Source organism: Aegilops tauschii, chromosome 7, assembly GCF_002575655.3.
Source record: "Aegilops tauschii subsp. strangulata cultivar AL8/78 chromosome 7, Aet v6.0, whole genome shotgun sequence".
NCBI classification, from domain to species: Eukaryota; Viridiplantae; Streptophyta; class Magnoliopsida; order Poales; family Poaceae; genus Aegilops; species Aegilops tauschii.
This window is the reverse complement of record NC_053041.3, coordinates 255,508,934-255,536,558: the sequence shown is the minus strand read 5'-3', so window position 1 is coordinate 255,536,558 and position 27,625 is coordinate 255,508,934.

The window sequence follows — 27,625 nt, the reverse complement described above, 5'->3', positions numbered from 1 at the left end:
CAGTTCGGACATGCACATTAACGCATGTACACCCAGGGAAAGGAACCCTTAACGGAACTATTCTCTCTGGAAGATGTTTCTTACAATCACAATGTAATATAACATAGCTAGCCGAATACAACTTGTCTGTTGAAGCAACTATGACCCCTACGCTTAGTTTCCACGCATACCCCAGTCTATTGATAACCCACAAGTATAGGGGATCAATTGTAGCCTCTTTCGATAAGTAAGAGTGTCGAACCCAACGAGTAGCTAAAGGTAGAACAAATATTCCCTCAAGTTCCATCGACCACCGATACAAGTCTACGCACACTTGACGTTCGCTTTACCTAGAACAAGTATAAAACTAGAAGTACTTTGTAGGTGTTTTCGGATAGGTTTGCAAGATAATAAAGAGCACGTAAATAAAAAGTAGGGGTTGTTTAGATAAAGACACAACTAAATTAGTTTTAGTAAAGAGCTTTTTGTCACGAGAAAGTTATTTGTCCCTAGGCAACCGATAACTAGACCGGTAATCGTTATCAATTTTATATGAGGAAGAGGCGTAAGCTAACATACTTTCTCTACTTGGATCATTTGCACTTATGATTGGGACTCTAGCAAGCGTCTGCAACTACTAAGGATCATTAAGGTAAAACCCAACCATAGCATTAAAGTATCAAGTCCTCTTTATTCCCATACGCAAACAACCTACTTACTCGGGTATGTGCTTCTGTCACTCACGGCACCCACGATAAGCAAATCATGAACATATTGCAAACCCTACAGAGGGGATCCCTCACGCTTGCGCGACATGGAGAGAGCCATAGGATAGCACCAATAATAAAACATGCAACTCAAACCAATCACGATCATCAATTAACCCATAGGACAAAACGGATCTACTCAAACATCATAGGATAGCCATACATCATTGGGAAATAATATATAGCGTTGAGCACCATGTTTAAGTAGAGATTACAGCGGGTAAAAGAGGGGTTACACTGCTGCATAGAGGGGGAAGAGTTGGTGATGATGGCGGTGAAGTTGTTGGTAAAGATTGCGGTGATGATGATGGCCCCCGGTGGCACTCCGGCGCCACCGGAAACGAGGGGGAGAGAGCCCCCCTCCTTCTTCTTCTTCTTCCTTGACCTCATCCCTAGATGGGAGAAGGGTTTCCCCTCTGGTCCTTGGTCTCCATGGCATGGGAAGGGCGAGAGTCCCTCCGAGATTCGATCTCTCTCTGTTTCTGCGTTCTGGGATTCTGCCCTTTCACCGTTTCTTATATATCCGGAGATTTGTAACTCCGATTGGATTGAAACCTTCGCCCAGATTTTTCTCCGACAATTAGCTTTCTTGCGGCCAAAGAAGAGCAGCAACCACCTTACGGGGGGGCCACGAGGGTCAGGGGCGCGCCCCCTTGCCTCGTGGCCCCCTCGGGCACCTTCTCGCGTTGATTCTTCTTCCCATATTTCACAAATATTCCAAAAATATTCTTCGTCCGTTTTTATTCCATTTGGTATGGGGATTCTGCGAAACATAAAACATGCAACAAACAGGAACTGGCACTGGGCACTGGATCAATATGTTAGTCTCAAAAATAGTATAAAAAGTTGCCAAAAGTATATGGAAGTTGTATAATATTGGCATGGAACAATAAAAAATTATAGATACGACGGAGATGTATCAGCATCCCCAAGCTTAATTCCTGCTCGTCCTCGAGTAGGTAAATGATAAAAAATATAATTTTTTATGTGGAATGCTACCTAGCATAATCTTGATCACATAATCTAATCATGGCATGAATATTAAGACACGAGTGATTCAAAGCAATAGTCTATCATTTGACATTAAGACAATAATACTTCAAGCATACTAACCAAGCAATTATGTCTTATCAAAATAACATAGCCAAAGAAAGCTCATCCCTACAAAATCATATAGTCTGGCTATGCTCCATCTTCACCACACAAAGCATTCAAATCATGCACAACCCCGATGACAAGCTGAGCAATTGGTTCATACTTTTTAACGCGCTTCAGCCTTTTCAACCCTCACGCAATACATGAGCGCAAGCCATGGACATAGCACTATGGGTGGAATAGAATATGATGATGGAGGTTTGTGTGAGAAGGCAAAAAAGGAGAAAGTCTCACATCGACGCGGCTAATCAACGGGCTATGGAGATGCCCATCAATTGATGTCAATATGAGGAGTAGGGATTGCCATGCAACGGATGCACTAGAGCTATAAGTGTATGAAAGCTCAAACTGAATCTAAGTGGGTGTGCATCCAACTTGCTTGCTCATGAAGACCTAGGGCATTTGAGGAAGCCCGTCATTGGAATATACAAGCCATGTTCTATAATGAAAATTCCCACTAGTATATGAAAGTGATAACTCAAGAGACTCTCTATATGAAGAACATGGTGGTACTCTGAAGCACAAGTGTGGTACTCTCTTTTTCTCTCATTTTTTTCTTTTTTTCTTTTTTTTCTTTTTTCATTTTGGTGGTCTTCTTTGGCCTCTTTTTTTATTTGGGCTTATTTGGCCTCTTTTATTTATTTTTAAAGTCCGGAGTCTCATCCCGACTTGTGGGGGAATCATAGTCTCCATCATCCTTTCCTCACTGGGGCAATGCTCTAATAATGATGATCATCACACTTTTATTTACTTACAACTCAATATTAGAACTCGATACTAGAACAAAGATATGACTCTATATGAATGCCTCTGGTGGTGTATCGGGATGTGCAATGATCTAGCGTAGCAATGTCATCAAAAAACGGACAAGCCATGAAAACATCATGCTAGCTATCTTACGATCATGCAAAGCAATATGACAATAAATGATCAAGTCATGTATATGATGATGATGGAAGTTGCATGGCAATATATCTCGGAATGGCTATGGAAATGCCATGATAGGTAGGTGTGGTGGCTGTTTTGAGGAAGATATAAGGAGGTTTATGTGTGATACAACGTATCGTATCACGGGGTTTGGATGCACCGGTGAAGTTCGCACCAACTCTCGAGGTGAGAAAGGGCAATGCACGGTACCGAAGAGGCTAGCAATGATGGAAGGGTGAGAGTGCGTATAATCCATGGACTCACATTAGTCATAAAGAACTCATATACTTATTGCAAAAGTTTATTAGCCCTCGAAGCAGAGTACTACTACGCATGCCCCTAGGGGGATAGATTGGTAGGAAAAGACCATTGCTCGTCCCCGACCGCCACCCATAAGGAAGACAATCAATAAATACATCATGCTCCAACTTCGTTACATAACGGTTCACCATACGTGCATGCTACGGGACTTGCAAACCTCAACACAAGTATTTCTCAGTTTCACAATTACTCAACTAGCACGACTCTAATATCGCCACCTTTATATCGCCAAACTATTGGATGGAATCAAACATATCATATTCAGTGATCTACAAGTTTTATGTAGGATTTTATGACTAATTACCATGTGAATGACCAGTTCTTGTCATCTCTCTAAATAGATATAAGTGAAGCAAGAGAGTTTAATTCTTTCTACAAAACATATGCCCATGCTCTAACAAATATAAGTGAAGCAAAAGAGCATTCTACAAATGGCGGTTTTCTATGTGAAGAGAAACAGGCAATCCAAATTTCAAATGATATAAGCGAAGCACATGAAGCATTCTATAAAGCCATACTCAAAAGATTTAAGTGAAGTGCAAAGAGCATTCTATAAATCAACCATGGACTATCTCATACCAGCATGGTGCATAAAAGAAAAGTGAAAACTAAGTGCAAAAGACGCTCCAAGATTTGCACATATCGCATGAACGAAACGAATCCGAAAACATACCGATATTTGTTGAAGAAAGATGGGATGCCTTCCGGCGCATCCCCAAGCTTAGACGCCTGAGTCTCCTTGAATATTTACTTGGGGTGCCTTGGGCATCCCCAAGCTTGAGCTCTTGTCTCTCCTCCTTCTCCTCATATCGAGACCTCCTCGATCTTCGAACACTTCATCCACACAAAACTCAACAGAAAGCTCGGTAAGATCCGTTAGTATAATAAAGCAAATCACTACTCTAATACTGTTGCAAACCAATTCATATTTTATTTTCGCACTGTAGCTACTGTAATATAACTTTTTCCTGGCTTAATCCACTAATAGAAATTGATAGTTTCATTAAAACAAGCAAACTATGCATCAAAAACAGAATCTGTCTTAAACAGGACAGTTTGTAGTAATCTGAACATTCACCATACCTCTAGTACTCAAAAAATTCTACCAAAATTAGGAAAAATAAACAATTTGTATAGAAAGATAGTGCAAAAAGTTTGAGAACCGTTTGACGTTCCAGTAAAAGAATGTAAAATCGCGCACTATAGCCAAAGTTTCTGTTCTGCACTGCACAAACCAACAAGCAATGTAAACATCCTAAAGGCAAATCTTGGCACATTATTTTTATAATACAATGGAATTTTACAAGGGGATAATTATTTTTGTTGAAAACTTTCTGTAATTAAGATTCACAAAGTTTCCGTGAGCATGAACAAAGTTCAAGGAGCTCCCCCACTTCAACAATGCTTGTCTCTTTCACTTTCACTTTCCTTTTTGCAAAGGTTTTAGGTTCCCCTCTTTATTTTTTGTTTTTAAACTTTATAAAAGCACTTAACAGAAATTAATGACTCTCTAAAACTTCCGGGTTGTCTCCCTGGCAGCGCTTTCTTTAAAGCCATTAAGCTAGGCATATAGTTCTCAAGTAATGGATCCACGCGGATCCCAAGGTATATCAATGCCAATTTTAATTAACAATGATTTTTGATTTAGTAGTGAGCACAAAGTAACATATATCATGCAACAACGAAGTCTAACTCTCTTCCTATGCATCGGCATGTCATAAAAGAACAATCCATGCACACATAGTAAAGGCCAATGCATAGTATAAATAGTTTCTTTCTTGGTATTGGAACCATAGAGAGGTGGAGATATAGTTCCTCTCTCATAATAATTGCAAGTAGGAGCAGCAAGCACATACATATTATATTCATCAAAATCATCATGTGCAACGGTAAAAGGCGACCCATCAATATAATCCATAATAAGTGCAAACTTCTCCGATATATTGTAGTCGGGAGAATTCAAAAAGATAATAGGACTATCATGCGTGGGTGCAATAGCAACAATTTCATGTTTAACATAAGGAACTATAGCAAGTTCATCTCCATAAGCATAATTCATATTGGCATCTTGGCCACACGCATAGCAAGCATCATCAAAAAGGGATATTTCAAAAGAATCAATGGGATCATAACAATTATCATAGCAATCATCCTTGGTAAGCATGAAGGGAAATTAAACAATGTATGAGTTGAAGAGTTACTCTCATTAGAAGGTGGGCACGGGTGATCAATCCGCTCTTCCTCCTTTTGTTCATCCATCTCCTCCTCATCTTTTCATCCAATGAGCTCGCAATGTCATTAATTCCTTCTTCCATAGACTCCTGCAAAATATTAGTCTCTTCTTAGACAGCGGAGACTTTCTCAATAAACGCATCAACATCGGCATTGTATTCATAATTCTCATAGCAATATTTAAGGATAGCTAAATTTTCAGGTCTATAAACTGAATCATCAAAATATTGAAACTCTTTAAACAAAGATTCAATTTCACATGCACCCTTAAAAGCAACAAATTCTTCTATCCGTTCCACATCATAGTAATCATATATACCACTAGCATAAGAAGCCAGGTTTCATTATCATTAAATTTGCATGAAAAGGGAAGGTGTGGAGCCTTCATCCTAGAGCAACAAGTATAATCATATCTCAAGCATAGTTGCCTAGCATACCACTTCAACATATAAATTTGATCCCATAATAGTTTCCCTTTTTGAGTCAAGCGATAATCCCTAAAGTATTCACGTTGATCCAACGTGTCTCCCATTACAAAATTGAATGGGGTTTTCTCGGGATTATCAAAGTAGTACATAATATCTTTCACATAATGAGCATCGAGGGTCTTAGGAGGTTCCCCATCTCCATGAGTAGCAAGTAAACCTAATTTTTTTGGTATTTCGTGTTCCATATCCATAACTAAAGATAGAGAACAACTAAGAACAGCAAATAAAAATTACTTAGTGATAAAGTAAACAAGCACACATGAGAATATTCACCCCAGGCTATGACTCCCCGGCAACGGTGCCAGAAAAAGGTCTTGATAACCCACAAGTATAGGGGATCAATTGTAGCCTCTTTTGATAAGTAAGAGTGTCGAACCCAACGAGGAGCTAAAGGTAGAACAAATATTCCCTCAAGTTCTATCGACCACCGATACAACTCTATGTACGCTTGACGTTCGCTTTACCTAGAAAAAGTATAAAACTAGAAGTACTTTGTAGGTGTTTTCGGATAGGTTTGCAAGATAATAAAGAGCACGTAAATAAAAAGTAGGGCCTGTTTAGATAGAGACACAACTAAATTAGTTTTAGTAAAGAGCTTTTTGTCACGAGAAAGTTATTTGTCCCTAGGCAATCGATAAGTAGACCAGTAATCGTTATTGCAATTTTATATGAGGGAGAGGCATAAGCTAACATACTTTCTCTACTTGGATCATATGCACTTATGATTGGACTCTAGCAAGCGTCCGCAACTACTAAAGACCATTAAGGTAAAACCCAACCATAGCATTAAAGTATCAAGTCCTCTTTATTCTCACTTGGGTATGTGCTTCAGTCACTCATGCCACCCACCATAAGCAAATCATGAACATATTGCAAACCCTACAGAGGGGATCCCTCACGCTTGCGCGACATGGAGAGCACCATAGGACAGCACCAATAATAAAACATGCAACTCAAACCAATCACGATCATCAATTAATCCATTGGACAAAACGGATCTACTCAAACATCATAGGATTGCCATATATCATTGGGAAATAATATATAGCGTTGAGCACCATGTTTAAGTAGAGATTATAGCGGGTAAAAGACGGGTTACACCGCTGCATAGAGGGGGGAAGAGTTGGTGATGATGGCGGTGAAGTTGTTGGTGAAGATTGCGGTGATGATGATGGCCCCCGGTGGCACTCCGGCGCCACCAGAAGCGAGGGGGAGAGAGCCCTCCTCCTTCTTCTTCTTCCTTGACCTCCTCCCTAGATGGGAGAAGGGTTTCCCCTCTGGTCCTTGGTCTCCATGGCATGGGAGGGGCGAGAGCCCCTCCGAGATTGAATCTATCTCTCTGTCTCTCTCTGTTTCTGCGTTTTGGGATTCTGCCCTTTCACCGTTTCTTATATTTCCGGAGATCCGTAACTCCGATTGGATTGAAACCTTCGCCCAGATTTTTCTCCGAAAATTAGCTTTCTTGCGGCCAAAGAAGAGCACAAACCGCCTTACGGGGGGCCCATGAGGGTCAGGGGCGCCCCCCCTGCCTCGTGTTCCCCTCGGGCACCTTCTCGCGTTGATTCTTCTTCCCATATTTCACAAATATTATAAAAATATTCTCCGTCCTTTTTTATTCCGTTTGGACTCCATTTGGTATGGGGTTTCTGCGAAATATAAAACATGCAACAAACAGGAACTGGCACTGGGCACTGGATCAATATTTTAGTCCCAAAAATAGTATAAAAAGTTGCCAAAAGTATATGAAAGTTGTATAATATTGGCATGGAACACTCAAAAATTATAGATACGACGGAGACGTGTCACCTATTTTTCAGCTCGGGTATTCGGAAATACTCCACACCTTCGGGTCCAGAGGTCGAAGCGAAAAGGTCTGCCATGACAATCGTTTTACAATCCGGCTAGGGACAAACATGTCTTGGACTCGCAAATTTCCTCCTCTATATCAGTGGTACCCTGCGGTTGTTGTCCTCGGCGGGGTCGGCAAGGCTCCTGGGTTCATTTGGCCTTTTTTATACATTAATTAAATTTCTGGTCATTTAATGTGCATAATTCAAATTAGAACTACGAACACATGCTCCAGTGCACCAAAGTTGGTTGAAAGATCACATGTGTGTCCTTGGGTGAATTTTTAGGTCCCATGCAAGAAATGGGAATGAAATTCAAACATCTGGGCGTCGTGGCTCGGCCGGAAATATTGAGAAACCTGGTTTTTAATTCCTGAATCTAAAACACACCTGAAAATCATGAAACTTGGCATGGTGTCATGACATGGCACCAACATGATGTGGCAAATTTTTTTGCCGAATTGGGACAAGCTTTGATATAAGATTCTTGCAACTGGAGCTTCTCTCAAGAAGGCTCGTGGTTCCGAGAGGGAACGTGTCACCTCCGTGTGCGAAACGACATACACTGCCTTCTCCCACCTTAATTTTTTTACACAGGCAGCTTAGACCAAATAGGAGTTTTGTGCTAAATTTTGGAATTATTCCGGGTTCGTTTGGCGTTTTTATACATTAATTGAATTTTGGGCATTTAATGTGCATAATTTGAATTTGAACTACAAGCACATGCTCCAGTGCACCAAAGTTGGTTGAAAAATCACATGTACGTCCTTGGGTGAATTTCTAGGTCACATGCAAGAAATGGGAATGGAATTCAAACATCTGGGCGTTGTGGCTCGGTCAGAAATATTGAGAAACTTGGTTTTTTAATTCTTGTAAATCCAAAACACGCCTGAAAATCAAGAAACTTGGCATGGTGTCATGACATGGCACCAACATGTTGTGGTAAATTTTTTGTCCGAATTGGGACAAGCTTTGGTATAAGCATCTTGCAAACTGGAGCTTCTCTCAAGAAGGCTCGTGGTTCCGAGAGGGAACGGGTCACCTCCATGTGCGAAACGACATACACTGCCTTCTCCCGCCTTGATTTTTTTACACTGGCATCTTAGACCAAATAGGAGTTTCGTGCTAAATTTTGTAATTATTCTGGGTTTGTTTGGCCTTTTTTATACATTAATTGATTTTCCAGGCATTTAATGCACATAATTCAAATTTGAAGTACAAGCGCATGCTCCAGTGCGCAAAAGTTAGTTGGAAAATCATTTATGTGTACTTGGGCGAATTTCTAGGTCCCATGGAAGAAGTGGGAATGGAATTCAAACATCTGGGCGTCTTCGCTCGGCTGGAAACATCAAGAAACTTGGTTTTAAAATTCCCGTAAATCCAAAACCTGCCTGAAATCATGAAACTTGGCATGGTGTCTTGACATGGCACCAACATGTTGTGGTAAATTTTTTGTCCGATTTGTGAAGGCGCACACATTAACAGTCAACAAAGTCATTTTGGAACAAGTGATGTCACGTTACAAATCGGAAACACAAGTATTATTGAAACCGTGGGTGTTCTACTTACCATTTATGTGCCACCACACGTCCCCTTTTTTTATTGGCTAGGAGGTGTCGTGCGGGGTAGCTATTTTAGTACGGGGGGCGTGCGATTAGACCCCTGTGTGTGCTCATCGGGAGGAGAGCCCTTTGACCTCTATGAAATACACAAGGGCAAAAGAAGAAGGAAGACAACGATCCAGCTCGCTGATCTCTACTTTCTTGATGCGTTGCTGTAGGCCGCGGGAACTAGTCTCCGCGGCGAGCGACGATGAGCTCTTTCATGTCCTCCAGACACTTCTTGAGAGCATCCATGGATTCCTCCACCAGCCTTTGGTGCTCGATGCGGAGCATGTCATTCTCGTCCATAAGTTTCTTGACGATGACGCTGGTCCTCTTCAACAAGGCAGTGGTCTCCTCCTTCTGCTCCGCACTTCCGATGATCTTCACCCTCAGCAGGTCGTGCTTGGCCCGGAGCTTTGCATTGCCCTCCATTAGTTGCCGAATGACGTCGGTAGCCTGTCCAAACGAGGTTTTCATGTCGTCCTACAACTTTGCCCAACCGGAGATCTGACCCATCTGGCTATGGGCGATCACATTCATGCGCCTGTAAGAGTCATCGGCTGCCCGCGAGCCATTTTCCCAGGCCGTCGCGGCACGGGAGGACATCTCTGCATCATTCGCGGCGCGGCGGGACATCTCTGCTGCTTCCGCAGTGCGACCGGACCAGTCTGTTGCATCAACGGTGCGGCGGGACCTCCGTGCTGCTTCGGCGGCGCGGCGGGACCTCTGTGCTGCTATGGCCGCGTGACGGGACATGCCGGCTGCTTTCGCGGCGAGGCGGGACATCTCTCGTGCTTCCACTTCCATGCTCGCCTCTCCCTGGTGGTAATCTCTCGACCCAGAACTCACGCTAGCCATGGCAGACGCAAGGGAACGATGATGAATGACTTGTTTGTTTTTGTGGATGAGGAGTTGAGGAGGAATGTGCAGTCATCTTGGAGTAGTAGTATTTATAACTGAGTACTAATACACTTCTAAGTGGGAAACCGTTTAGGTTTTGATTGGTGTGAACAGGTTTGCAATGAAATATAGCATGGTAGTAATTTAGAATGTGACGGGACGCAGGCTCAAAATTTATTGACGGTTCTATAATTTCTAAGTGCGGCACTATTCCCGGACGGCGTAACGTGGGCATGCTTTCTCGGCCGCATACGTGGCGTTTGCACCATAGGGTGTACCACAATAGGCAATGTCAGCACACATCTTGTTCCAACAACTGTGCGCGCTTGTTATTACCATCGCGCATGCTTCTTTTAATTAGAATGTGTGCCCGTCTAGCGCACACACGTTGATCTGTCTAATTGTGTCAGTGTGGAACGACACCTATGGGATCACAAGAATCCCTACTACGGTTGCCGGGGCACAGGGTTGCAAGAAGAGCAGGATTAGTAATCAGCACAAGGATTGTTTACCCAGGTTCGGGCTGCGAGGATGCGTAAAACCCTAGTCCTGCTTTGGTGGGTGTATTGAGTGTTCTTGAGCCCTCCAACTAGCTATGGTAGCTGAGCCGTTTCAGAGAGCCGAATCCTTCTCCAGTACGCCATGGGCTTCCTTTTATAGTCGAAAGGGGCTGCCACAGTGGCACACAGGAGGTGGAAAGGCATACAGTGCCGCAAGCTTATCGCTCGTATTACAGGACAAGGCGCATTTAATGCATCACTTAGGTGTCCCCTTGCTTTATTGGGGACGGGAACGAGGCCCGTCCCGTCCGTTGCCGCTCCTCCTCGCTTCGACACGCGCCCTGGCGAGCGCTGCATGCGGCGCCATGTAGGCAGGCAAGCAGCTGAGGTGGCGCGGCGGTAGGGTCTTCACGAAGATCTGCATGCCGCCATGCATGTGCTTGCTGATCTGGTCTGGGATCTGCATGTTGCCACACAGGTGCCAGCCCAGCTGGTTGAGCTGGCAGCTGCATGCGAACGGCGGTGGAGACTTGGATGGTGCGGGCCTGGAGGTGGCCCTGCTGGCGTCCTCGGTGAGGGCCTTGCCGGGTGGCCCAGCAAGGGTCTTGCCGTGGCGCGCTGTCGTCCCCGGCAAGGATCTTGCCGGGGGTCTTGTGGCTCTCCTCGGCAAGGATCTTGCCGAGGATCGTTGTCTTCTAATCCTCATCTGATCTTGAATATTCCTTGTCTTCACAAAGATCTGCATGCCACCATGGAGGTGCCTCCCGAGCCCTGGCCCAATGTGGTTGATGGTGTTAGAGACCATGGGCTCAAGGGTGGTGCGCTCCGCTGGTGTTGGACGAGTCGCCCCGGCAAGGGTCTTGCCGGGGCCGCTGAGGCTGCCCCCGGCAAGGGTCTTGCCGGGGGAACCTGCTTCGCCTCTCTGCTTCTTTGTGTTCTTGGCCTTGGCGTTGCTCTGGCTGTCTTGGGCTTCAGTTTCACCTCGGTTCACCTCCCCTGTTCTGCTTGGTGCGGCCGTGGGCGCGGCTCCGACTGTCCATGCACAGGTAAAGGGGTACAAAAGTGCGCCCCTTCTTTTGTACACCGACAGGAGCCCCCGGGCCTGGGCCACACAAAAGCGTGACATGTTATTGGGCCAGGCCCAAAACGGTGCGCGGGCAGGAGGGCGGTTTTTACCGCAGTAAAACTTTTCACGCGCTGCGCTTCCCACGACCAGCGTTGAATGCATGACGTGGAGGGGTGCGCGTGACGTGGGCGGCATGCGTGGGGTGATTCCCGCATGCATGCGTCACATCGTGGTAAAGAGGCGGCTCGCGCCTTCCCCGTAAAAAGATGGAGGCGTGGAGGCTCGGCTCATTTACTGAATGGGGCCGGGTCGCGGTCTTCAAGGCGTCCACCCCCCACGATCACGGGGTGGGGAGTGGTCGCTTCACCTGTCCCCTCGGTTCTACACGTTCACCACGCGTCTTCCATGCACTTGGGGTGGAAAGCGGTGGAGATGGGAAACCGGTCTATCGCTGGTTGGGGCAGCGGGTCGGTCTCGATTCCCTGCGCCTCTGGTGGCTGGATTGGCCGAGCGGGGCGGCCGAGCCCCGACCCTGCCCCTTTATAAGGCGAGGGAAGGCGGGATGGCATCCCGCATTCTTCTATCTTCTATCTCCTCCTGCTTCTGCTTCTTCCTCTCATCCGCCATGGAGAAGGGGAACCACGGTCCCTTGACGGTGGCGGCGAGGGTCGCCGCTCGACAGCGCGTCCCTCCTCCTCCTGAGCCCGCGGTGGTGGAGCCGGACGCGAGGGGACGGGGGAGGGGGCGAGGCCGTGGGCGAAGCCGTGGCAGAGGTCGTGGTGCTCGGGGAGGAGGAGGACGGGGCGGCGCGACGGCCTCGCCCTCGCCAATGATGCCTTTCTCGACGGAGGGCCACGTTGGAGACCAGCCCCGCGAGTTCTTCATCAGGTTGCGCCGGCCTCCGCGCCGTCTTCTTCGTCTTCCCGCCCTGTTTGCTCGGGAGATGGAGCGTGACCCGCCCCAGACCCTCAGGTTTCACATGAGGGGCTGCGGGAATGGGGGCACGCGGGTCGACGTTGACTTCCCGGCTCCTCGGGTCATGTACCTCCGCCGTGGATGGAAGACGTTCGCTCGCATCCACAGCTTGATGGCGGGGCTCGTCCTCTACTTCAAATTAATGGAGGATGGGTTGCTCTCCGTCAAGGTCTTCGGAGATTTTGGAACTCGCCTGAAGTGCTGCGTGGAGAGCTCCTCCGACGGAGACTCCGATGATGGAAGCTCTTCCTCGAGCGAAAGTGATGAGGAGGACAGCGGGGCAGATGACCGGAACGAGTCCGACTAGGCGTCGGACGCCCCGCGCCTGGGCGGGTGCGGCAGCAGCAGCATCTGCACCTGGCCGCTCCTCCGGTGGAGTTTTGCCGGGGGAGGGGCCAGCTCCTTGAACTTCTCGGGGCTGTCTCCTTGGGCGGCTGGCGTCAGGAGGCTGCGGAAGAGGAAGAGGGCGGGTGGCAAGGCCGTCAACCCAGAGTACGCGGACACCGACGCCTTCATCGCGTGTCCGACGACCTGCCACCTCGTCTTCCAGCTCCTTTCCCGGCACCGTCATCAGCGGCCCACCCTTGGGTAGCCACCGAGGTGTTCTCTTGGTGCTTTCTGCTGCTTGTAGCTCGCCTAGGCGCCCCTTTTTCCCATTCGCCTCATTGACCTGCCTCCTGAGGAGAGGGACAAGAAAGGGATTACGGGCATCTCATCTCTTATTTTTTTAGTTTGTAAGCCTTCGTTAAATTTAGAACTTGTAATCCCCTTGCTCATGTTTTTCATTCCATACGAACTGTACCTGTATGGTATATTTTTAATGAAAATGAGATGTTTGTCGGGTTTTTCGTTCGTGGGTGGATCCCGCGACAAGGAGCAAATCCTTGTTATTATTTAAGATAAACGTTTTTCGCCCGGCAACAGGCCTTGCCGTCGCCCTCACTTCGCTCGACCATTCTCGCGCCCTTGGCGGAGGCAGGGATGAAGTGGGCTTGGGCTCCTTGTTCTATCTCCTTACCGCCGCGGCTACAACCAAATCCGGACCCAGGAGATAATCCTTAGGTATAGGAAAAAGGGGAGCACGGTAGCCTGGAGATAAAGCAAGGTTTCACATGTCCCAGTTCCGTACCGAAATGCATGACAGAGGATGAAAGACTTATCTGGATCTGCAGCCCCCGGCAACCTTGTCTTGCCGCGGTTGGACGCTTGTACTTGCAGCCCCCGGCAACTCTGGTTTGCCGGGGTCGGGATGCCGGTCCGTTCCCTTCCTTCCAAGTAGCTCAGCAGAAGTGCCCATGTGTCCTGTGAACCAAAGGAGGGTTGAAAAGAACAGAGACGCGCACTTGAGCTCTAGGCTAGCGGTTAGTTGCCACTAAGCACTATCAACCCTAACCAAGGAAGAGACTCGACCTAGCATGCATGCTATAACTTAGGGCACCGGCGCTTCATTTATTTGTGCTCAGGGTCTGCGCCTGGCTTTGTACAAAGGGTTACATGCCTTGCCGGCAAGGCTTGTACAAAAGGTGGCTTGTTGGGGGGCCCGGCAAGCCGCGCCTTATGGGTAAAACTTGCAAAGATGCTCGATGTTCCAGGAATTGCTCACTGGAATAGCATCTTCGGTCTCTAGGCGGACTGCGCTAGGCCTGGTGACTCGTATTACCCGATAAGGGCCTTCCCACTTTGGCGTCAACTTGTTGGAATTCTTGGCCGACTGAACGCGCCGAAGAACAAGGTCGCCTTCCTCAAAGCTTCGGGCATGAACCTTGCGGCTATGGTAGCGGCGCAAGGCTTGCTGGTAGCGTGCTGCTCTCACAGACACCCGAAGACGATCTTCCTCAAGGAGTGTCGCGTCATCTTGTCGCAACTGCTCTTGCTCAAGCTCATCATAAGCGAGCACTCGAGGTGACCCGTATATGAGTTTCGTGGGGAGAACTGCCTCCGCCCCATATACTAGGGCAAAGGGTGTCTGACCGGTGGCTCAATTTGGTGTCATCCTGATCGACCAAAGAACCACTGGCAACTCATCAATCCAGCGCCTTCCGCTCTTGTGCAGCCTGTCAAAGGTCTTCGTTCTCAGGCCTCGCAACACTTCAGCATTCGCCCTCTCCGCTTGGCCATTGCTCTGGGGGTGTGCCACGGAACCAAAACAGACCTTGCTGCCAAGGTCTTGAACGTACTGCATGAAGGTGTGGCTCGTGAACTGCGTGCCGTCGTTGGTGATAATCCTGCTTGGCACACCGAAGCGGCAGACCAGTCCCTTGAAGAACTTGACGGCTGACTGTGTTGTCACCTTTCTCACTGCTTCCACTTCCGGCCACTTTGTGAACTTGTCGATTGCAACGTACAAGTACTCAAAGCCCCCGACAGCACGGGGGAAGGGGCCCAGTATATCGAGCCCCCAGACCGAGAATGGCCAGGAGAGAGGGATTGTTTGAAGGGCTTGAGCTGGTTGATGAAGCTTCTTTGAATGGAACTAATACGCTTCACACTTGGTTACTAGTGTCGTCGCATCCTGGAGGGCGGTGGGCCAGAAGAAACCTTGCTGGAACGCCTTGCCGGCAAGGGCCCTCGACCCTATGTGGGAGACACATATGCCTCCATGTATCTCCGCCAACAGCTCCAGTCCTTCCTCCCGGGGGATGCACTTCAATTTCACACTGTTCGGCCTCCTCCTGTACAGGACGCCATCGACGAACTGGTATAGGGCAGACCGACGGGCTACTTTTTCCGCTTCTTCCTGCTCCTCGGGAAGCTCCACTATCTGGAGGAATCGGACGGTATGTTGCGCCCATGCCGGAGCTTGGGGCTCGACGGCAAGGACCAAAGGCATCTCTTCTGCCATGGGAGCGGTTGTCTCCACGGCCAGGGCTTGACGCCCTGCCGGAGCCAGTTGCTCTTTGGCAGGCTCAATGTGCACGGCAACATCCTTGCCGGTAGTCCCAGGGGGCTCGGCGGGAAGGTACTTGCCGAGACCTGATTTCCTCTGCTTGTTCTGCCCCATTGACGGTCCGACGGATGGCTGAGTTAACCGGAGCAAAAAGGTACTTGGTTCCACAGGTAGCTTGAATGCGGCACGCTTCGACAGGTAGTCGGCGATGTTGTTCTCCGCTAGGGGAACGTGCTCCGCTTGGATACCATCGAAGCACTCCTCCAGCTTCCTCACTTCATCTACGTAGGCCTCCATCAATGGGCTCTGGTAATCCTTGTTGACTTGCCTGACGACAAGCTGCGAGTCACCCCTGACGATGAGCTTCTTCACCCCGAGGTCTGCCGCGATCCTGAGACCAGCAAGCAGCCCCTCGTACTCAGCTGTGTTGTTTGTGGACATCTCCTTGGGAAAGTGCATCTGGATCACTTACTTGAGGTGCTCTCCGGTGGGTGCGACAAGCAGCACACCGGCACCGGCGCCTTGCAGCGAGAAAGCCCCGTCAAAGTACATGATCCAGTTGCGGTCCGCTTCCTTGCCGGGGAGAGCGGTCTCTTGGATTTCTTCGTCAGGTGTTGAGGTCCATTCCGCAATGAACTCTGCCAAGATTCTGCTCTGGATTGTTGAGGTACTTTCAAACTTCAACCCAAAGCTCGACAACTCCAAGGCCCATTCCATAATCCTTTCGGTTGCATCTGGGTTGTGCAGTATCCGTTGCAACGGGAGGCGGGTGACGACAGTGATCTCGTGGGCTTGGAAGTAATGACGCAGCTTCCTCGAGGCCATAAGGAGGCCGAAGAGCAATTTCTGCACATCGGAGTACCTCGACCTAGCCCGCTGCAAGAGGGAGGTGACAAAGTAAACCGGGTGCTGCATCATCTTCTTCTTTTGCACCACCTCACTCGATTGCGCGGGCACTGCCTTGGTGGCATCAGACTCTTCCGGGAGCCTCGCCTTGCCGGCACCAGGCCCTGCCGGGGGAATCTTTGGCTTGCCATCCGCTGGTTCTATCATCGCCACTGCCTCCTCGTCGACCTCCCTCTGCGCCACCAGTGCGGCGCTAACCACTTGATTCATCGCCGCCAGATACAGCAGCAACGGCTCTTGTGGTTTAGGCGCAACTAGTATTGGCGTGGAGGAAAGGTATTTCTTCAGATCCTGTAATGCCGCCTCGGCTTCTGGGGTCCACTCCATTGGGCCTGCCTTCTTCAAGATTTTGAAAAAAGGAAGGGCGCGCTCGGCGGACTTGGAGATGAATCGACTCATGGCGGCGATGCAGTCGGTGAGCCGACGCACATCCTTGATCCGCTTGGGTGCTTCAATCTTCTCAATGGCCTTGATTTTGTCTGGGTTTGCCTCGATCCCGCGCTGCGACACAAAGAATCCGAGAAGCTTGCCGGACGGAACGTCGAATACTCACTTCTCAGGGTTCAGCTTAAGGTTGATCTTGCGCAGGTTAGCAAATGTCTCTTCCAGATCTTGCACAAGAGTTGCCCCGTCCTTGGTTTTGACCACTATGTCATCCATGTATGCTTCCATATTTCTATGGAGCTCGGGTTCAAAACCAATTTGGACTGCTCTTGTAAACGTCAAGCCAGCACTCTTTAACCCCGAAAGGCATCCGTAAAAAGCAATACGTACCACATGGGGTGATGAATGTTGTCTTCTCTTCATCCTCTCTTGTCATGAAGATTTGGTGGTAGCCCGAGTAGGCATCGAGGAATGACAACAGATCGCACCCGGCCGTGGAGTCAACAATCTGGTCGATGTGCGGCAATGGGAAGGGGTCCTTAGGACAAGCCTTATTGATATCTGTGTAGTCAATACACAGCCTCCACTTCCCATTTGCCTTGCGCACCACTACCGGATTGGCCAACCACGTCGGGTGGAGCACTCCTATCACCAAACCTGCTACTTCCAACTTCCTAATCTCCTCTGTGATGAACTCCTGCCTCTCCAGAGCCTGCTTTGTGACCTTCTGCTTGACGGGCCGTGCATGAGGGCAGACAGCTAAGTTTTGCTTAATCACCTCCCTGGGAACACCGGGGATGTCGGATGCTTGCCATGTAAACACGTCGACATTCGCCCGCGGGAAGGTGACGAACGCGCCTTCCTATTTGTTGTCGAGGGTGGAGCCTATGGTGAAGGCCCCTCCCATGCCATCCTCCCTGACGGACACCTTCTTGGTCTGTGGTGGCTCGGCTCTAGATCTCTTGCTCTTTCCGGTAGAGCTCTCTGGAACGTCCTTGACGGTAGCGCAACACTCCGAGGAGGTGTGCTTGCCGGAGTGGGTGCGAGAGGTCTTGTCGGGCTTCTTCTTCCCTCCCGGGCCTTCAGCGGCAGAAGCAAGTGCCTTGACGGCAGCTGCTGCAACTGCTTCCTGGTAGAGTTGGTCGGCACAAATCAGCGCGTCCTTCGTGTCGGAGGGGACGGAGATGATGGTCAACGGCCCGGGCATCTTTAGCATGTTGTAGGTGTAGTGTGACGCCGCCATGAACTAGGCTAGTGCCGGGCGGCCGAGGATCCCGTTGTAGGGCAAGGGGATCTCGGCCACGTCGAAGACGATCCTCTCCGTCCTGTAGTTCAACTCTCCTCCAAACGTCACGGGCAGTGTGACCTTCCCCTTCGACTGGCTCCTCCCCGGATTCACCCCTTGGAACGTGCCCGTTTCCTTGAGGTCTCCATCAGGAATTTCCAGCCTTTTGATCACGACGCGCGAGATCAAGTTCAGGCCGGCCCCGCCGTCGACCAACATCTTGTTCACCTTGAGCTTGCGTATCGTTGGTGAGACCAACATTGGCAAACACTGACCGCAGTTGTGCGGTCAGGGTGATCCTTGGCGTCAAAGATGAGGGGCGTGCTGGACCACTTCAGCGGCTTCTGAGCATCGAACGATGGCTCCGCTGCTGTAATCTCACGTGCCTACTGCTTGAGCTGGCGGTGAGAAGTACGCAGCGAGGCGCCACCGTCAACGCACATGGCCTCCGTAGCCTTCTGGAACTCTTGCTCACCGGACTCATCGTCTTCATTGTGATCATCGTCTTCTTGCTTCTTGTCACGGCCCCGGGCGGGCCTCTCTTGCTGGTTGTCCTTGCCGGGGCGGCTTCCTTGGCCGCCACGCTTCTTGCCGGATCCCTCGGCACCGTCCTGTCCCTTCTCCTTGTCCCGCCTCTCATACTCGGCCTTTTGCTTTTCAGCAAGCAGCTCGACTTGCCGGCAGTTCTGGAGGTCGTGGCCCTTGGTGCGGTGGATCTTGCAGTACTGCTTGCCGGAGCCCCCTGGCTTGTCGGCAGCTGCTAAGGCCCGGCAGGCGGCGCACCCGGCAATCTCCTTGCCGAGGCCGTCCGCCTTGACCATCTTGGCAGCGCTGGTGTCGTTAGATCATTCAACGACAAGTACGGCCTTGTCCTTGCGTTTCCTGTTGCGATGCCGGCCCTTCTTCATCGTGATGGCGTCGTCTTCGTTGGTAGAGTCGGTTTCTGCGCCGGCGTCTTCGCCGGGGTACTTCCTTCCCTCTTCAGCTCGGGCGCATCTATCGGCCAGAACGTAGAGTTCGGCCACATCCTTAACCTTGGTCATCGCCAGCTCTTTGCGCATCTTGCGGTTACGCACGTACTGATGGAACGCGCTGATCACAGCGGCGGGATGAACGTCGGGGATGTTGTACTTGTCGGTGTTCTGGGAATGGGGGTCCCCAGACTTGCCTGCCTGCGGCCCACAGCGTGGCTAAGCCAGCAGGCCGTACGGCCCATCTTCATCAACAAGGCATCCAAGACCCTCGCGAGGCGGACGATGCAAGACCTCCTCTAGAGTGGCCTAGTCAGGCAGGCTCACGAGGAGCGGAGATATCAAGGCGGGGCAAACCTCACGAGGCTCTCGTGACGTGAGCCATGACGAACGATGCCAGGCGGGCGCCAGCGCACAACGTCCTTATTTCCTCTTTGGTGCTAAGGAGGCCAGCGCAGGCGAAGAGTACCGAGGCATCAGGCAAAGGTTGCTATATTGGTGCAACGAGACCAAGACCAGGAGGACGGCAAGACGGAGGTCATCGTGGAGCCCAAGACGGCGTCACCACCAGAGCTTTTCGCAGGCGAAGACCGCTTTTGTCAGGGTAGCTTGTACTAGCTGTCCCCCTTCAAATTTGCCCGCCATTGTTGGCTACCTTCCCGCTCGATATTTGGGAAGAGGACCAGGGCCTATATAAGTAGAGCTAGCCACCATAGTAGAGGCAACCGGATCTGATCGCATCTCATCTGATCTCATCTCATCTTAGCTTGATCCAACCCGATCGAGAGCCTACCCAAGCCACAAGAACACCTCAACCTAAGGAGGCTGTTCTTCCCTTGTACTGTTCATCATCAGCCCTAGAGGCAATCCACCACCACCACACTGGAGTAGGGTATTACACCACAATGGTGGCCCGAACCAGTATAAATCTCGTGTCTTTCTGTGTTGCGAGTTCATCGAGTTCGTCCGCGAGATCTTAGCGAGCTAGGGCGTAGATCGGTAGGAGGGAAAGGCTTCGCGTGCACCCCAGAGTTCGATCCTTGAGGGTTTGCCAGAACCCGACATCTGACATCTGGCGCGCCAGGTAGGGGTGCGTCGTAGCTTCCCTTCCATCAGTTGTCGCTCCGTCGCTCCGTCGTCTCCATGGCGGACGCTCGCCGTGCTCGAGCTGAGCGTCGGGCTGCCCTCACCGCCCGTGTCGCTCAGACGGCTCCCGTTGTCGGGCCACCTCGTCGTTCTCCGTCACCCGCCGCCAACGCTGCCACCGGCCCGGCGGGGAACGAGCAGCAGGCGTCCTCGCTGCATCCTTCGGTGCGGCAGGACGGCCGCACCGCCACTCCATCGCTGACCCCTGCCGGTTCTTCGTCTCACGCACGCCGCGCTCCCATGGAGGTGCGGGCTGCGCTCCTCGCAGCGAACGAACTCCTGCGCTACCGCCCCGTCGATGACCTCTATGAGGAGTGGCTCCACCGCGTCGCCGAGCTCGTCCGCACCGCAGGGGGCTCCCCGGCGCCGTCCCTCTCTCTACCTCCTCCTCAACCAGCCGCGGGCGACGAGGCTCATGGCGTGCCTCCACTACCTCTGCCCCAAGACGGTGCCTTGGCACCAAGGCACGCAGCTCCGCGGCATGATCCACCATGCCCGGCGCCCGTGCGCGAAGAGAGAAGCTGCCAAGAAATCCCGCGGCCGCGAGAAGCTGCACCTGCGCTCCCCCCGCCACCTCGTCAAGACCGCGCACCGCCCGCAGCGGCGCAGCGCAGACCTCGTCAAGACCAAGCTCTGCCTCCAAGGCGGGCCCCAGCAACCACGGCTGGCTGCCGCGCCTTCACCCCTGAGCTGCGTAGCGTCGCCTGGCCAGGAAAGTTCAAGCCGGATCTGCCTCCTCGCTACGACAGTACCGCCGACCCCGTGGAGTTCCTGCACCTCTATGAGCTGAGCATCGAAGCGGCCAACGGCGACGAAAAAGTCATGGCGAACTGGTTTCCCATGGCTCTCAAGGATGGAGCCCGCTCCTGGCTCCTGAACCTGCAGCACAGCTTGATCTCCTCCTGGGACGAGATGCGCGAACGGTTCGTCGCCAACTTCCAGGGCACTCGCAACCGCCCGCCGGCCGCGGGTGATCTACGTTGCATCAAGTAACAACCAGGAGAGACCCTCCAGAAGTACATCCAGCACTTCAACAACACCCTCCTCAAGATCCCCAAGGTCATGGACGAAGCCATCATCTCCGCGTTCTCAGACGGCGTCCGTGACGTCAAGATAAAGGAAGACCTCGCCATCCACGAGGAGCTCTGCACCTCTCAGGAGTTGTTCAACCTGGCGACCAAGTGCGCAAGAGCTGAGGAGGGGCGCCTCTCTCTCCTTGAGCTGCCAGCCGTGGGCGCGGAGGAGAAGAAAACCAAGGCCAAGGACGTGAAGCACAAGGAGGCAGCTGTGCTCGCGGTGGAGCCCGACACCAAGCGGGGCAGAGATCAGCCCAAGTCTTCCAAGAACAGCCGACCGTTCTGCGCCTTCCACAACTTGAACACCCACAACACCAGCGACTGTCAAGAGCTCAGAGCCATACGAGAAGGACGCTTCAGTCGACGCCCCGAGCGCAGCGACCGGGGATACTGCCGCGGAGGAGGACGTGGAGGCGGACGCTGGGACGATCGTGGCCCGCGTCAGGAATGGCGCGACCGGCCTCGTGAGGACCGCTGGCAGGGCCAACCTCACGAGGGCGCCTGGAGGGACCCGCCTCGTGAGGATCGCCCCCAAGGCAACACCGGTCTTCCCCCGTTGCCGCCACCAAGAAGGAACAACGACCACCACCAGGACAAGGGGCTGGGGGCTTCCAGGAGCCGCGTGCAATCGCCTGCATCTTGGGCGGTGCCCAGGCCCCAGCCTCTCAGCGCATCTTCAAACAGTTCGCTCGTGAGGTGAACGCGGTGCTTCCCAAGCTTGAGGCCACGCGCCCGCTAAAGTGGTCCCAATGCGCCATCACTTTCAACTCGGCAGATCAGCTCAAGTGCGCAGCCACCGCTGGCGCCCTCCCTATGTTGTGTTCCCCAGTCATCAGCAATGTGCAGGTTACCAAGACCCTCATCGACGGCGGCGCAGGGCTCAACGTCCTGTCCGTTGAAACGTTCGACAACCTCCAACTGCCATATGAACAGCTCCAGCCCACCAAGCCTTTCTCAGGAGTGACCGACGGTTCCACCACACCGATAGGGCAGGTCCGCCTACCTGTCACCTTCGGGGAGCGCAAGAACTACCGCACCGAGCTCATCGACTTCGACGTCGCGCACATCCGCCTGTCGTACAATGCCATCCTTGGGGTATCCAGCCCTGGCCAAGTTTATGGCAGTCACCCATCACGGCTACAATGTTCTCAAGATGCCAGGAAGCGGACGGATCATCACGGTCCCATGTGAAGAGAGGGATGCGGTGTGCTCCCTCGAGCGCGCCTTTCAAGCCGCAGCAATCGATGACCCCGACAGCAGAAGTGAAGGCCTTCTGGAGACCGTTCCCAGGAAGAAGCAGCTGCGCCGCGCAGGACTTCAGGAGAATGGCGTCGCGGTAGGAGCCTCATTAGGTTAAGTGTCCGTCCCAGGGGCGCCTCCCTCCGTTGCATAGGAAAGCGCGCCCGGCGCCCTCCTCGGGCAGGGCTCGGGGGCTCCCTTCTGGAGGGCCTCAGACCTTGCCAACCTCACGAGGGAGGCGCTTGGGCACCACGTGGAGGCGTGCTTCGCAGCACGTGTCCCTCAGGAGAGCACAGGGCAAGGAGTGCCCACCACTCAGGAATTCATCGCCAAGACCACACAGGAACTGCAAGACGCAAGAGCCATGCGCGGCGACAGCCGCTCACAAGGCGCAGCACCCCATCTAGGCGAGGATGCCGGGCTGCGTGTCTGCGTCGACGTCCCAGGGCTCAACAGGGCCGCATCTCAGGAGCGTTTCTGGCCTTCGCGTGTGGGCCGTCGCGAGGGCCCTCCACACAGCTACGTTCGCATGCCCTTCGGCTTGCCGAGCGTGGCGTCAGCCCATCAGCGCAACATGCGGCGTGTCCTGGAAGCTCAGGAGGCCAGAACCACGCCGTCCTGGAGGAGATGGAGATGGTCTTCAGGGAACCTCCCGAGCCCCCAGAGCCTCCCGAGGCTCAGGGCCCTGGTGGTTCGTGAGGAGCCACTCCTTCGACGCGCGCCTTCAACTGCACCAACTCTACTTCGTCTACAGAACCAGGTGACATCTTCCAAGCTCGTTTAGCTGGGAGCGCCCCTCGGGCTGCATTATTCCCAGGCCGCATGGGTCCGTCCCTGTGGCATGTATCCCTTTTGCTTATGTCTTTAGCTTACCTTGCTGGGGGCGCCCCTCGGGCTGCATCATCCCCAAGCCGCTCGGGCCGGACCCAGTGGCATGTATCTTCCTGCACTTATCCAAGTTGATCTGCTCTCCATGCTTAACCTGCCAACTGCTATCACCTGCTCGATCATCGCCTCCCCCGGGGCCTCCACACAGGCACGACACTGATGCATTGGTCCGTCCCTGTCACGTCGACAAACCTGAGCGGTCGAGCTCTGGCTCGCGGCACGCCCCACGCACGTCACCTCACCAGGCCCTCAGTGCCTTCACCTCATCCAGAGCAACCAGCGGCAGGCTGACAGCTGTAATGGCAAACCGTGTTTCTTCTTGTGTCAGTTCATAGGGATCCCATGAGAAGGATAGCAGTCGGCACCGCGAGTCTCCTTTTCTCTCGTGCAATTCGCTTGCGCGTTAAAAGGGGGGCTCCTGAGCATCACGACTCAGGAGCTCTTACTGGCTCTCAAGCCCTCACCCCTGGCCTTGACCACGGCATCGCGACCTGGCATACCAGCAGCGGCTGAGCTCGCTCGAGGGCCGGGACCTGAGGACGTAGAGCACTAAGGAGAGCATGAGGGGAGGGAAACTCGTACGGGCCGGCCTAGCTATGCCGCGCGAGTAGGCGCGCAGCTCCAGCGCAGCGTCAGGAGTCACCGCAAAGTCGACAAGATAAGTTCCGCTCTCAGATCAGCCAAATATTGGGGCCTGATGGTCACCCTCGCCTTGCCGCGACCCCGTTGCGGCCACGTCAACTCCCTCTCTTGCCTTACCATGGCTGCTTGAGCGCTAAGGGGGACCTCCTGAGACCTCGGGCCGCACACCTCCTGGCCTTGACCACGGCACGCGACCTGGCATACCAGCGATGGCTGTAGCCACCTGGGGACCGGGACCTGTCAGCGCAGAGCAACAAGCCGTTGCGGGGAAAGAAAGTGGGGACCGAGCCTTAACGGGACATGCATTCGCTAAGTTTTCGTAACAAGGAAGATAGGTACAAAAGACATTATAGATCCTTACATGCCCCCATTGGGTGATTCATGATTCTTCGCAGGAAACAATAGCTGATACTAAGGGGAATCCTCTCTACACCCTTCCGTGGCGGACACCATCATCAATAGTGGGCCACGGAGGGCCTGCGCCAACCCCATCCAGATCAGCGGCGGCGAAGAGCGAGAAAGGGGATCTGGGGTGAGGCGATGAAGAAGCAATGAAGGCAAGAACTGCCTGCGCCAGCATTTTGTCAGGACAAGCAGTTGCCGAGGCAGCGTGGGGAAGTGGAGACGCCCACGTCCAATCAACCGCCACGCGTCAACCGAGGCCGCAGGCTTTTGGGGCCCGCGGTGCTCCGAACTTGACCCTTGGCTTCGCCGCGAAGCCAAGCCCGAGCGCACCTTGGGCCCGGGGGCTACTGTCGGTGTTCTGGGAACGGGGGTCCCCGGACTTGCCTGCCTGCGGCCCACAGCGTGGCTAAGCCAGCAGGTCGTACGGCCCATCTTCATCAACAAGGCATCCAAGACCCTTGCGAGGGTCCAAGCCTCGCGAGGCGGACGACGCAAGACCTCCTCTGGAGTGGCCTAGTCAGGCAGGCTCACGAGGAGCGGAGATATCAAGGCGGGGCAAACCTCATGAGGCTCTCGTGACGTGAGCCATGACGAACGACGCCAGGCAGGCGCCAGCGCGCGCAGTGTCCTTATTTCCTCTTTGGTGCTAAGGAGGCCTGCGTAGGCGAAGAGTACCGAGGCATTAGGCAAAGGTTGCTATATTGGTGCAACGATACCAAGACTAGGAGGACGGCAAGACGGAGGTCATCTTGGAGCCCAAGACGGCGTCACCACCAGAGCTTTTCGCAGGCGAAGACCGCTTTTGTCAGGGTAGCTTGTACTAGTTGTCCCCCTTCAAATTTGCCCGCCGTTGTTGGCTCCCTTGCCGCTCGATATTTGGGAAGAGGACCAGGGCCTATATAAGTAGAGCTAGCCACCATAGTAGAGGCAACCGGATCTGATCACATCTCATCTGATCTCATCTCATCTTTGCTTGATCCAACCCGATCGAGAGCCTACCCAAGCCACAAGAACACCTCAACCTCAGGAGGTTGTTCTTCCCTTGTAATGTTCATCATCAGCCCTAGAGGCAATCCACCACCACCACACTGGAGTAGGGTATTACACCACAATGGTGGCCCGAACCAGTATAAATCTCGTGTCTTTCTGTGTTGCGAGTTCGTCGAGTTCGTCCGCGAGATCTTAGCGAGCTAGGGCATAGATCGGTAGGAGGGAAAGGCTTCGCACGCACCCCGGAGTTTGAACCTTAAGGGTTTGCCGGAACCCCACATCCGACAGTACTGCACCCGGCTGAACCTCTGGATGTACTTGCGCAGGGTTTCGCCTTCCTTCTGGGAAATGATATGCAGATCACTGGCCTGGCCATGAGCGTGGTGGCCTCCTGTGAAGGCGCCAACGAACTCATGGCACAGATCCGACCAAGAAGAGATGGAATCCGTCGGCAAGTGCATCAACCAAGGCATAACATTGGGCTTCAGTGCCAGCGGGAAATAATTGGCAAGCACCTTGTCATCGCGAGCTCCGATAGCCTGCATCGCGATGGTGTAGATGCTGAGCAACTTGGACGGGTGGGTCTTGCCAGTGTACTTCTCGCTGACGTCGGGCTTGAACGTGCGGTGGGACGGCCACTGGAACTGCCGCAGCTCGCGGGTAAAGGCCGGGCAGCCCACCTGGTAAGTTAGGCCGCCGGAGCCCCCCGGTGCTGGGTGGTCCATAGCGGGTCCCGCCCACTTGTCCGACTGGTGGCGTGTATCACGCCGGCGCTCAATAGTGGGTCGAGCATCTTCGTGAGCTCGTTCTCGAAGAACTTGGCGCTGGTCGCGGTGGGTCCGCGGGTCGGATGACGCTATAGAGATGTTATCACAAGCGTCGTCACGACAGGCCGGCGCCCGCGGCGGCTGGCAGGGAGGAGGAGAGTGCACCATGACCGCAGCACCCCCGGTTCTCCCAGCACTGGCATGTGGTGGCTCGGTGGAGCGCCGGCCCGAGGGTCCCGCCGGTCAAGGATCGTTTTTGTTGGCGACGGCGATGAGGCTCCGGATGGTGGCCCTCCACTCGTCGAGCTTCTCCGCAGCAGGAGGGAAGTCGAGGAGCAGTTGCGCGCGTGCCAAAGCTACTGCTGGCGTGGGTGGCGGCGACAGCTCCATGGACCGTGGCGCGCTTCGACTTCTAACCACGTTAGAAGGAGCTCCACCACCACCCAGCGGCTGCGCGCCATTTTTGCCAGCACTTTGGCGGGCATGTTGAACTCCTTCATCCCGCGAACGACGCACAGGGCTCTTCCCACGGCGGTGCCCAGGGTCACCGGCGTGGTGACGCTGCTCGTCGCGCACACCATGGGAAGAGCGCGCAGTGGTCGCCGGCGTGGGCGTCTTGGAGGTTGATGCGCCGCCCGTGGGTGGCACAACAACACTCCTGGAGGGCCCCGCGCCGCCTGCGGGGGCCTGGCCCTATCTTTACACTTGGCGATGTGCGGCCCGTAGCCTGGCGCGCGAACGGCGCCGCTCGCCAGGCTCTGACTGCCAGGGCGATGCTGGTGCTCGCGGACCGCGGATCGGGTTCTGTCTGCGACCGGGCCGCTGCTCGCCCGCACTGGCACGGGCCGTTCGGCCCCCGACCAGCCGATCGCCGTGGCCGTCTTCTTCTTGGGAGCCATCGCGATGAAAAAATGCTAGGCTAACTACTAGACCAGATTCTCACAATTGCGCCCCCTACCTGGCGCGTCAAAGATGTCGGTGTGGAACGACACCTATGGGATCACAAGAATCCCTACTAAGGTTGCAGGGGCGCAGGGTTGCGAGAAGAGCAGGATTAGTAATCAGCACAAGGATCGTTTACCCAGGCTCGGGCCACGAGGATGCGTAAAACCCTAGTCCTACTTTGGTGGATGTATTGAGTGTTCTTGAGCCCTCCAACTAGCTATGGTAGCTGAGCCGTTTCAGAGAGCCGAATCCTTCTCCAGTACGCCATGGGCCTCCTTTTATAGTCGAAAGGGGATACCACAGTGGCACACAGGAGGTGGAAAGGCATATAGT